Consider the following 13,476-nt stretch of genomic DNA (forward strand, 5'->3'; position numbering starts at 1 on the left):
TGGGCTCAATTCCTGCTGACTTGTCAATTTGTCTGTGGATTGTTCAATTGGCAGTTCAGATGAGACCGTGGCCGCATTTTGAGTTTAAAAAAAAGTCGCTCTTAATCCGTTCGATTCTATCGATAAAAAAAGTATTACAGATGTTAGCCTGGACAGAGGAAGGTTGAATGGATGTAGCCCTACAACTAGGGTTACAAAATGTTTAGATAGTAAAGTTCCCTAGGCAGATTATTAGCAGTCTTTAATTTATTTATTAATTAAAAATAGCCAATTTATAATCACATAGAGCACTCTTGGCCCCATCTAGGTTCTCTGGAGTTTGTTTAACTTGCCATTTTCGACTTGTTCTACTTACTAGTTTGCGCAAGGGAATTAAATTTGACATAAACCAGGGTTTGGATATCCTTGCTTTTGTTTTTGGTTTTGAGGGAGCCGTCTGGGTATAGATTGCATCCATAATCAAACAGCCTTCTAAAAGATATTCCTCACTAGACAACAGGGAGTCAGTAGAGGCAAGAACCTCTCTAATTTCTCCACCAGTAATTCTGTCCAAATCCTTTATTTTCTGCGAATACATAACTGACTTGTCCTTAATACTGTGATTATATTCCCTTGGCAGGGTCAGTGAAAAAAAAAAAATCTGAGCAGAATGGTTGGACCAATCAATTGGCATGGTCTTATTCAGAGAGGCATAGGGCCCCCTTGCTATAAGAACATCTAAACAATGCCCTTTTACATGGGACAGATTAGTTCCTAGCGGATGTAAGCCATGAATGCCCAGAAGTTCCCATAACTCTTTAGAGTCTGGTTTTGCGGGATCATCTAACCATATGTTCCAGTCCCCCAATATCAGTAGTTCTGTATATTTACTCCCATGAGTAGTTTAAAAAGAATCACAATTCCCCAGGAATTGTTTGCATGGGCCAGGTGGCTTATAGTGTAAATAAGACAAATGGAGGCTCTGAAGGACAGGTTCAGTGTTAACTGCTCAACCTTAGCAACATCCCCCCAATCAAGAGTATTCAAATGGGATATTTGTAGGGTAGTCCTATATATAGCTGTTATACCACCACCCCTCTTACCAATTCTGTTAATATATTGTATCAAATAGTCTTCGGGACCAGCTCATGAAATTAGCCCTGTGAGGCCTCAGTAAACCACGTTTCAGTGATTAATAATCGGTCTAAATCATATTGTTCAATAAACTCTGCTATTTCTGTAGCATGGGCTCCTGCTGATCTTGCATTGATAAGGGCTGCATTCAAGCTTACAACACCATCATCAGCTCCTATCAGGGTTGCAATCCTGCACTCAGCAATATCCAGTTCCCTTATTTTATTCAGAGTATGCAGGGAAATGTTCCCATACTCGTTATGTAACTCCTTCAATAAGGTAGCATCATAAATTAATCCCCCCATTTATTCATATCTCACCGACCATGTTGCTGTAACAATCAGCTTCCAGTCTTCCGGTGAGCAAAGGTCAATCTGGCAGAATCTGCTGCTGACCGGAGACACAGGCAGAAACAGGAAAAAACAGGCTTCGTGTCAGCAGCAGATTCTGCCAGATTGACCTTTGCTCACCGGAAGACTGGAAGCTGATTGTTACATGGCGTGCACCAATGCCATCTAACGGGTGCGCATCACAAAAGGATCAAGGTAAATGTAGGAATTTAAATCAATGTAACTGCAACAAGGATGTGTGTTAGCAGGTCACACCCTAGCAAGTTAAATACAATGATTACTAAAATCACAGATTCTAAAATCAATCAGTTAGTAAGTAAAAATATTTCAAACAAAATTACTATTGCTGCAAATAGTGTACTACAATATTTTAAAATAATGCTATCACAAGGAGCTTAGGCTGAGTAACAGTTACAACACGTGTTATTATGGCCCCGAAAACTGAAACAGCTGAGCCGCTCTGACACCGGCCAGTTGCAGCCCGTGGCGTGCCCAATGCCATCTAACGCATGTGCGTCACTCAAGGATCATGGTAAATGTAGGAATTTAACTCAAGGGGCCTCATTACATGTTTTGCGCTAGCCTTGCCATTAAAACCAGCAGGCTGTCGCCAAACTTGTGATTTTTTCGGGCACCCGTAAATGGGCAATTACCGAGTCATTACGTCCCCGCCAGACCCGGTAATTGCCCATCCACGGTTGCTGGGAAAAAATGCTCCCCATTAGGGCTCAATGGGAATGGGGAGGTCAGATACACTGGCACCATTCTAATTGATGCCAGTGCATCCGACATGCTCTGCTCGCGGGCGCCGGTAGCAGCACTCGTAGTTCGCTGGTCTGGTAACAACGGTACTGGCAAGCTTACCGGTAACGTTGTTACCGGACCGGCAAACTTATAATGAGGCTCAATGTAACTGCAAGATGTAGGAGTGTTAGCAGGTCACCCCCTAGCAAGGTAATACAGTGATTACTAAAATCACAGATTCTAAAATCAATCAGGTAGTAAGTAAAAATACTTAAAACAAAATGACTATTGCTGCAAATAGCGTACTACAATATGTTTAAATAATGTTATAACAAGGAGCTTAGGCTGCATAACAGCTACATCACGTGTCGGAATGGCCCGAACATTCAAACTTAAAAAATTCTTAATTGAGTTTTATCCAATTTTTGGATAAAGAGTGTGCTGTAAAATACACCATTTTAATCCACTATTTAAACACATTTCTCAGAGGGAACCGCCTTTCACTGAATCACCATTGGTTGGGAGTCCCTCGCTATGTTAGGTTACTGCATATTCATGAACAATTTTACACCCCTCCAATGAAAATGTTCACCAGCTCCCACTGTGGGGTCGTTAGTCAGTGCAAGACTATCAGAGAATGAGTGCAATGATTAAATGGTTCATGCGATAAAATCTGAAGAGGATGCGGGCTCCATACGAGGAATACAGACCAAAAATGCGAGTTCAACTCTATTATCGCAGAGGTTTGTTGTTGTTGCTTGACAGAGTAGAAGTTCTATAGTGTTTCACTTTTATGAACCTTCAACCTTTGCCCACAAGTTTCAACATGCAGTAGTTCCCTGCTGGAGACCTTTCTCACAGCACATTAGGAGTGATGATTACAAATTGCCCAATTCAACAGCTCTCTGTCACTTTCTCAAGGATCAGGGGGAACTTCGGCCACAAGTATCAACATGCAACAGATCTGTCAGTTCACTTTTACAATGTTTTTCAAAGGGGTGGTCACAGTACTCTAGTCTTCATTTCCAATGTGCAGCTGTACCCATTGAATTCAATTCTACAGTGCTTCTCCCCATCTGGGTTTGTTCTCACAAACCTTTTGTTTGTACCCGACTCTTCCCCCTTAATTCTCCCTCTTGGTTCTTGTGTTTTTCTGCACTCCTTTACTCTGGTCTGGGTTTGGTTCAACACCCTCCGTATAGCTCTCTTCGACTCCCCAGCGCTCCTCCTCATCAGTAAGCCTTCTGATGAGTTGACTAGTCAACACCTGGCTTCACTCCTCTGCCTCTTGCCTTCTCGTCGTAGTGCTAGAGGTCTCTGATGTCAAGCAAGGGTTTTTTCATCTCGTGCTCAGTGCCCCGGTGCAGCTCTGTCTCTGACAATCGCCACGTCGCATCAGCTAGGCCGGATCTCTTCACTCCCTTGCAGCACTTTCTGTTCATGGTGGTAGCACTACATATTTAACACTTCCCCTGAGCTGCTGACAGCGTCCTCGGCTTCACCGTAAACATTTTACTCCTCCTCAACTGAGCCTCCTCGTCTTCCTTAGTGTTTTCTTCCCGGTACACTGGTGCGGCCCGCATCACCTTACCAAAATCAGAGGAGGAAAGACTTTTGTCTATGTGTTCTCCAATGATTAAGAGGCCCAAAATCCACAACTGGTAACGTATTCCCCCTCAGTTAGACCGACTTTGGTGTTCTGAAAATATGGAGGGCAGAGCCATTTGCGTCAGTCTGGTCCTTGAAAGGCTTGTAAGACTTGACACGACAGATTGCAATGAATATCTCATTTTAAAGTAACACACTCAATTCTATTATGCTTGGCAACACTGTTGGCCTTGCTGCTAGTCAGTAATTGAATTACCACGAACGTTACCTTGTTTCACTTCGTGTTTCACACTGCGTGTCTCAACATCCGGACATCGGTGAGCGTCTGTCTTTGTTCAGTGAGCTTCCCAGGATCATAATGCCGGCACGTCTTTTGTTGCTTGGTGAACGATGTGACTTAAATCGTGATTGGATTCAAGGCTGGCCTAAATTGTTGCTAAGGTATAATATTATAATATTGCTATGGTTCTTAAACGAGTATTTTTAATGACAATATTTATAAAACTGCTAAAGTTTGTATTTGTAAACTAAATTATTAATGAAGAAAAGATGAGTGCGTCTCCCATGGGTTCCATGTGTTAAAATCGTGGCAAAAATGGCCGTGACCACAACAAATTGCGGCCTCTTTAACGGGTCAAACCACTGCATTTTTGCCGCGATTCTTTTTAGAGACGTTATTTTTGCTGCAATTTTATCACTGCACACCCTACTATGGGCCAGGCCTGGCTCAGATTTTTTGTTTGTTACTTTGGAAACCCACTGCTCTGTGTTCGGACAAATGCTTGATTTTTTTCTCCATGTAAAGACATTAAGGGCCTGATTTAAAAAGCGTTTTTCAGTGGGATCGCACAATTGTAAAAGGATGTTGTAAATCAGGCCTAAAGTTGGCTGCAGTTTCCAACTCGCGCGGCAAATTCCGACTTCAGTCGGACTCGTAGGGAGTCACCTGTGGGACTGCGAAAATGTATACAATTGCCATAAAAACTCTGCTCTCCCATATGCATGTGTCCTATGCGTTCCAAACCTAAAACCAAGATGGAAGTACATTTGTACATTTTTCAGAAAACGGGACAGGGGGAATTTCTGAAATCCCACATGCAGTATTGCAGTATTACAGTAAAGCAGCTGTGCAGAATGGTTTTACCACCTTCGTCATGATACATTCATATTCTTGGAGGACCCCCCAGATTTGCAGATGCGGTAACAGCTGTTACAAAAACACAGTGGTGATGGCTGTAAGGTTTAGAATGAATATTAACCTCTGCCATTGCTCTGGGAAACCCTCCAGGCCATTGTTCTTTGATTTCCAAGCCATTACAGAAGGGCAAAGACCATATGCAAATCAGGCTTGCTCTGACCCCAAAAGGGACTGTCCAGCACAAAGTGCTAGATCTCATCCATTCTGCACAAGACCACAAACATCCCAGTACATGTTTCAGCTTTGTTGGGCCTCATCATTGAGGAGTAGCTTGGGTCTCTAGGCCCTGCAGGCATGGGACCCACCACTGGGCATACCTGTCCCACTCAGGTTGACAAAGCAAAAACAAAGAGGTGATGACTGGAAGGTTTAGAATGAATCTTAACCTCTAGCATTGCTCTGGGCAACCCTCCAGGCCATTGTTCTTCGCCTGCCAAGCCATCACAGAAGGGGAAAGACCATATGCAAATCAGTCTTGGTCCTACTCCAAAATATGAGAAAGGTTATGCCCCGATGTGGGTGCCTTGCTCGCTGCGCCATAGTGGGATTGGTCCCAAACCCACTATGTGAGAGAGGGTATGCCCAGAAGTGGGTCCCTTGCTTGCTGCGCCATAGGAAACCAAGTTGCACCTCACTGAGGAGGCCCATCAAGGCCGAAACATGTCTGGGGTTGCTTGTGTTTCCATGCAGAGGGGATCTGGCCTAGTATTTCAGGCAGGGCTGCTCCCGTTGGTGGCTGTACCTGACTGATTTCCATATGGCTAAACCCCTTTTGCAATGGCGCAGACGGGCTAAAAAACAGTGGTGTGGAAGGTTGCCCAGAGCAATGCCAGTGGTTCAGATTGATTCAAAACCTTCCACCCACCCCTTTTTTTAGTTTCAGTAACAGCAGTTACGGCATGTCGTATTCCTGATGGGTTTACAGCCAAACCCACAAAAACCCAGTTTGTGTTTGAAAAAAATAAATAAAACAAGGGCAGTCTGCTAGCTTCCAACTGGTAAAGGCTGTGGCAATTCTCTACCTGGAGTTCAGCATCACTAAACCTGTAAGCGTGCATACCTTGCTTAACCCATGTCCCTACGGAAACTTTCATTTTAAGGGACTCTACGGCAGTGTAGTGAGATGGAGTTTTGAGGACACAGACACAGTCTTTGCCTTGGAGGGAAGATGGCTGATTGCAATGCCATTCGAGTGCACCAATCACATGTGGATAGATAATCTAAACCTATATTGACACCTCTTTCCCTCCCATTTCTTCGTATTATTGTACTTCACTTTTGAGTCAGACTCTATTGTTTTTTATTTTCTCAACAAGTATGTGCATAATTAGTCAAAGAAGTTTGTTTTATGCTGTTGAACTAGAGGGGCCAACATATGTGAGCTGCTATTTAGCGAAAACATATCATAAACATCCTAAACCTTTCTGCCTATAAACAACTGTATGGTATGGTAGTGATTATTTATAAAGCGCCTATACACAGGCAAGTGTTTCTAAGCGCTCAAGGAGGGTGGGAACATGGGGAAAAACAACAGTCGCTCAGAGCCCTTGAAATTCTGAGACGATAATAGTCTGCACAGCCAGACTAAGTGCCTAAAATACATTTAACAGTTTGAGATACAGCAAATAGGCCTGACAGCGATTCTGCAGTCTTACCTGTTCAATTAGGGGGAGAAGACAAGGGAGAACAAACAGACGATCGTCAGGCATGGTGCACACGGATCGTGCAAGTGCACAGACAGTCACAGGGAGGGCGAGGGCCAAGTGCATCCGGTTGGTGGAGACTGTAGTAAGTGCAGAGAGAGACACTCTCTTGGGTTATTTCCCAAGAGCAGCAAGTGTGGGTGATGTGTAGGGCCCTGAGGCAAGTGTGAAAGAGGACTGGCGGGGGGGCCAGTGACCTGTGAGACTCCGGGGTGTGCCAGGCAGCCAGTCAGCAAGCTGTAAGGAAGAGGAGGGAGAGAGGGAAAGAGCAGAGAACTAGGTTAGCAAGGTAGAGGGAGAGAGAAGGAAGAGAAGAAGAGGAAGGTCTTGAGGAGTTTCCGGAGGGCACCACCACCTTAGTGGTGGTGCCCTCCGGAAACTAAGTCTATCTTGCTTGTTCTGGCAAGGCAGAATATTGAGGAGAACCTAACCCAAATCAAACCCAACCGTGATCTGTTAACCATCACATTTCAAATTAAAGTACGCCAAAGGAAACCAACTGCATGAAGTTCCAACATGTCAGATCTGAAAAAACCCACAATAAAGCTGCCTCGACACTGATAGAAACCCAACTTTAAACAATGGATTTCATCACAATGCATACACATAATACAGGAGTTTTAAATTAAAACTGTTAACAAAAGCTAGCAATTATGAAGGGGTAATGCCCTTATAAGTACAGCACATATTCTGTTCTATAAGCTTTCTGCACAACCCAGGTACGTCATCAGGCACGACTTCTGTAACATGTCAAGGAGCCTCATACAAGCCACATGCAGTTTGGAAGGTTGTGACATAAGCATATAAGTGATGTGCTTTGAATGTAGCCAACCCTCAGGATGGTAGGTGCAGCTACTAATGAACATGTGTTTATTGGATTGTTATCTGAACATGATCTTAGACTAGCTGTGAGAGAGACTTGGTTCATACATTTTGCCCAGGAATTCTGTCGGCAGCACGGGCATGAATGTGTACTTTATGCACACGTGTCTACACGGTTCACCTGGGCATATGTATAGCTGACCATTGCATGCTTTGATTGACACCCTGACTTTCACAGGCCAGGGGAGAACGTGTTTGGTTGTCTTTCAGGTTTTATAGTTAAGTTTTAATGTTTTGAAAAAATACATATTTATCTGAGAATTGTGCCTTGAAAAGACACGAGATCACTTTAGAAAACATTGATCAATAACAGTTTTAAATTTGAAATCAGAATTGGAATGTAGGACAAATACATCTTATTTATTAAGCCAATAGAAATATGTACAGACCCATTTTAGCCTATAAAGTGATACAGGGCTAGGTGTTCTGTAAACCTTCTATATCCTGTAGTTTTTATAAAGATATGCACACACTTTTTGGTCAGTAAAGGAACATCCATGATGAATTACATCAGACCTACATTTTTATTCATTCAGATTTAAATGTCTTTGCATCAGATCTATAAAGACAAACATATTGCGGCATCATTTGGTACAGGTAGAGAGCAGATATCATGTATTGTAAAGAAATTATCTACTATTTATTGTGTCTTTGGTTTACATCAAGCTGTACGCCTCTTTTTTTTAAGAGCACAAAAATAGCAACACTTTTGTGATTACGGATTAATTTCCCTTACTCTTTCTTTTCTTTCAAATCCTCCATTATTAAACTCTAATAACACTTAGTTTCAAATTGTACAAAAGCGTGCCACTGCTATAACCAAGCTTATGTGCACACCTGTACCTGCTCACATCCTATTCTTAAAGCAATCATTGTGAATACATTCTTTTTTTATGCACAAATCTTACAAAGTGGGCATTTCTTGTACAGAGAGTTGCCTTGCTTTTTTAATCAATTCACTGCGTGCACCAATTATTTAATTGGTTTCCAAGGGATTAAATCTAAAGTGCATTAACCCCTAACGTAAATTCTTAACAGTTCTGGTATTGTCAGACCTTTGACCAGTGCTCTCAACTGTTGTTCTTATTACTTTCGATCATGTTCATTTATTAGGGAGTATGATTTGAAATGTATAATGACCATCCCAAGATACAGCTATGGTCATATTCTGCCTAGGAATGATAAACAACTCCTTCTTTTTTCCCTATTTTGATGTTGTTTTTTTAATAGTTTATTAAGGTTCTTGTGTTACCTTCTACCACCTACTTTCTAGTTGTCTTTCTTATCTAGTCATGACTGTAGTGTGTTTACTGGTTTCAGTAGCAAGTTAGCCTTATTATTGGTACTTTCATGCATCAGAAAAGAAAGGAGTGCACTTCTACTAAACCCAATTGCTCCTCATTGCTTGCATCAATACCATTTTCAGTATGACACTAGCCTACAGTTTGTACACCTTTACTTTATTCCCTTTAGGGTGTTTTGGTATGACCTCTCCCTTCTCTGGGATTTACATTGGGGAGACTCAAGATACTTTAGTCCAAGTCTGCGGGCCTCATCACGAGTTTGGCGGTAGCCCTTAAATCCGGCGTTCGTGCTATAACCGCCGGATTTAAGGGTCCACCAAATCAGGTCTTTGGTGGATTTCTCCCCAGCTCTGAGCTGGGGGGAAATCCACTGAAAATTTGCGCTATTACCGCCGGCGGGAAATCCGCCGGCAGTAAGAGCGTGAAAATTCCCCATTGAGCCCAATTTTGAATGGGGCATTCCCGAATGGGCTCAGTGGGGAATGGGGAATTCCATTACTGCCAAACCCATGATCCAGCGCTAATAACGCCGGGGGGGTTTGGCGGTAGGGCTAATACCGCCAGCGGTAATACCGCCAGCATTACCGCCCAACTCGTGATGAGGTCCTGTGTCTCAAAAAGACTAACACTCGTGGAATCCACAAGTTCATCCTTTACCAACTCTCTTTGATGACATAATGTCAATTATATCTTCCATTTTTTCTTCACAGCTTTAGATAATTTGACAACTTTTTTCTAAATTCTTTAGAAATATGTGTGTTCAATGATTTGAGCAAGGACATTGTCATACAATCTCACCAGCGATTGTAAAATAAAACCAGGTGGAGAGCTGCTAATGATGTAAGTATCATGAGCGTATTTGTCTGCATTTCTGAACCCCTCCTATGAATTAATGTCTTAGTTTCAGTTTCAAAGAAATTACCAAATTCTTCAAGCTCAAAAGGCCCCTTTCTCTTTCCTTAAGCATGTTATAGAAAGCATCTCCTTCACTAGGTAGTATGGATTACTGTATTAATTTTATGGGATTTGTAGAACCCCTTTCCTGCCATTTTATTAAGATTTATAAACTCATTCAGGCCTGAAATATTTCTTCTCCTTGCACCACAGAGGATTAATTGAATAGATCTTTATCACCGTTAAATTCAGTAAGATCTGCATCTGAATATAAGTCTGATAAATTTGGGGGGTCCGTCTATAGGTGTACTCGTGTTTACTTAAATGAAGCATCTAGTTATTTTACCCTACTCGTCGCTCTCATGTATTTATTTATTTGCATGCATACATACATACATGCAAACATAAAGGTTAAGAAGCTCTTTTGATCACAAAGGAACGTACAAAAGGTAATATAGTAGATAACAGGGAGGCAATGAGCCTCTTGTAATGGGCTTCATAATGAGCCTCTTGTAATGGGCTTCATAATGAGCCTCTTATAAAGGTGGATCATCAGAAACCAAGCCCTGTTGCTTGCTCAAGTCCTGCACTGTTGTGGTTTCCCTTTCATTTTATCTTCTTAATACTGTTTTACCTGGTCACCATATAAAACGAGCAAAACTGTCGTATTTCCTTATTTGTCACTAGATCTAAATAAGTGGAATCGTAGATGGACTCACCCAACACTGCACCACTCATCTGACCCTCCTAGCCTGAACTGCGGGAACCAGATTTAGCTTACTTGGCAAAGAGCAGCTCCTTTATATGGCTTCACACCTCATGCTGTGTTAAACACTGCATTCACTACGTCAAAGGGATGGGCAAATCCTGTCTCCTTTTGTTGACTTTTGCAGGTTCAATGAAGGTTTCTGCACCTGTCATCGAGGCCGCACCGTACAGAGCAATGCAAACTGTAGAGATAGCACTTAACCACACTTCACGCACGTTTCATGTGGAACTTCTCATTTTAATTACTGTATGCCTCCTGCTATATTCAAAGCCGCATTCACTCTGGTGGCGGGATAGGCAACTCCTTTCTCCTTTCATTCAATCTTACGGGTTCATTGAGGATTTCGGCCCCAATCCTCTGGGACACGCCATATACAGCAATGCAGACCTCAAGGCCTGCACTTTGCCACACTTTGTGGCAGATATACAAACATTAAGGGGGTAATTCATGGATTATTTGTGCTGAAAAAACGGGATTTGTGCGCCATTCTGCCCGCAAATCCCTGTTTAACAAATGGGGATTTGCGGTCAGAATGGCGCACAAATACCGTTTTTTTTTTCGGCGCAAATAATCCATGAATTACCCCCTAAATATCGGTATCTTAAAAGTTACAGATATCATTTTGTCAAGATGTGCATATAGACTGCACCCTGTCAAGAGCAATTGTTATAGATATTTCTGTAGAATGATACCAATCCAAATACTCGTCTATACAAAAAGGCACATGCAAATATTAGACCATAGATAGGTACAAATAATGATTCCAGACTCTGGAGGTACATAGGAATTGGAAACATTTATTGTGTGTCCAAAAGCTACATTTTTTTCAAATAACATCTGAGACAATGCAAACATTTTTATAACTAAAACCAAACAACACTACTAAACCGTTTCCATGTTAATACCCCTTAAATAACAATAGCTACGTTTCAAGTAATTGATGGTCTACAGTCTTGGAAACTTTAACTTTAATTAACTTTAATTTCCTGCCCCAAATTAATCATTCCATATCGGTGGACTTGAAACCTTTGACTTCTAGCGATGGTCAAGTCCTAGCAGCATCTATTTGAAGCTCAGGCCCCCTTTAGGATCAATGCCCCTGTCCCTGATTAAGGGACAGAGGATATTTAAGTGGACCAAATGTACTCAACATCATTCACAGCTCCCGCAAACCTGGAATTCTGCCAGCAGCACTTAAAAAGGTCATTATTACACCACTGGCTGAAAATACAGATTTGGATATACTTGATGTGCTGGGCAGTTTTGTTTTGTGGAATGTTCCAATTCTCTTACCCAGTGAGACTCAGAATAAGAGAGTTGTTACCCTTCAGGCTTAAGCTTAAGGTCCTTGGTGTGTGCAGAACCTTTCAAGCTGATGTTAGACCTTTCATGGGTACAGATGCAGTTTTCAATCTATCTTTGATTAGTTGTGGTTAAAGTGGATAATGATAATCCATTCATTATTTTTGATCTAGTAGAAGAATTGACCTCCGGCAGCCATCCACTTCTCCTGACACCATATTGTTACCAGTCTTTCAGGCAATAGTCTCTAAGCCGCACTCATTGCTTTCTTTCTATAAAGCATCGATGTGTGTCCTTTCACCCTTATGATTCGCTCCTCAGAGCTGAAAATGGGAAGTAATACTGCTCTCCTCATTTTTGCACCTACTGTTTAATATCTACTTGCACCCGTTAGCATTCCTCTTTGCAATACTATGGGTAACATTCCTAAGCTGATAATGCCCAAATATTCCTTGATTTATGGGACTTCTAGAGACCACCTTCAATACTAAGCACTCATGTTCGGCAATGATCCACTGTTGGAGGCTATCCAACATCTGAAGTTAAATCCTTGCAAGAGTGAGACCCTCCCCACGGCCCCATCTACCCGGCCTCTACTGGCAAGCAATCGCAGGCCCATTCCAAGCGGCTACTAAGCAGACAATGTGAATCATGATTTCAGTGAACTTTCCCTGGATGCCGTGTTTGCTCACTGGTAGGCTCTTTTGGTGAACCTCAGAGCTTTTAAAACGGTGCCGACCAATTGAACACACCAACAATCCGTTTTAGTAGCCAACACCGTTCCACCGGCACATCTGATTCTTAAAAAGCACAAATAGCTGGCTGTTTGCCCCAATAGCATGTCCATGCCTTCAACACATCCATAATGCTGCATTTGGGATTTTGCTTAAACTTGTGTTGCTCTCATTGGTTTGCCGGGGCCACAGGCATTTATTTAATAACACGCTGCACAACCCACAGCGCCGATTATTCAATTGGTCATTCTTGCATGGCATTGAAGTTCACTCCCTACTCACCACTGAGATCTCGGCCTCAGCTCTGTCCTGAAGCTTGACCTCTGCGTCCCTCATGCATGCGATGCAGTGATTGAGGTCCCACCTGATCAATTCAGGTTCCCACCTTGGGATTGTTCTCCCTGTTCATAATACTCTACCCACCTAAACCTCCACGTTATCTCAAAACTACTATGCTAGTAAGAGATTATAAAGGTGACTTAATATAGCATAAATAGATACAGCTATAAGATGATACAGAGGTGGCAATGGCCGCCTGAACAGTAAATCAGACCCCACTGCACGACATGTAGAGATACAGTTTCTCAGATTCACTTGCACAGGATTACAGTCAGGACCAGAAGCACATGCATTGACTGCGAGCGTATCCTATCCAAGCACTAAGCTCATCCTGGACTGCCAGTGGTTGGCCCTAACATTTATCTTCTTCAACTTGTTTTTCTGCCCCTCCCTCAGATACTTGCCATGTTCTCTCAATGTTTGATTCTGCTACTCCCTCAGATACTTGCCATGTTCTCTCAATATTTGATTCTGCTCCTCCCTCAGATACTTGCCATGTTCTCTCATTGATTTATTCTGCTCCTCCCTCAGATACT

The 13,476-nt window shown here is 42.4% G+C and overlaps 1 protein-coding gene across 1 annotated transcript in view; it reads left to right on the forward strand.

Annotated features, from left to right (window-relative positions):
- CYTH4 (cytohesin 4) overlaps window positions 1-13,476 on the forward strand; it is a 265,456-nt gene that overhangs the window by 213,757 nt on the left and 38,223 nt on the right. The window lies entirely within an intron of this gene.

The sequence above is a fragment of the Ambystoma mexicanum genome, chromosome 3q (genome assembly GCF_040938575.1).
Source record: "Ambystoma mexicanum isolate Mex_15411 chromosome 3q, UKY_AmexF1_1, whole genome shotgun sequence".
In the NCBI taxonomy this organism is placed as follows: Eukaryota; Metazoa; Chordata; class Amphibia; order Caudata; family Ambystomatidae; genus Ambystoma; species Ambystoma mexicanum.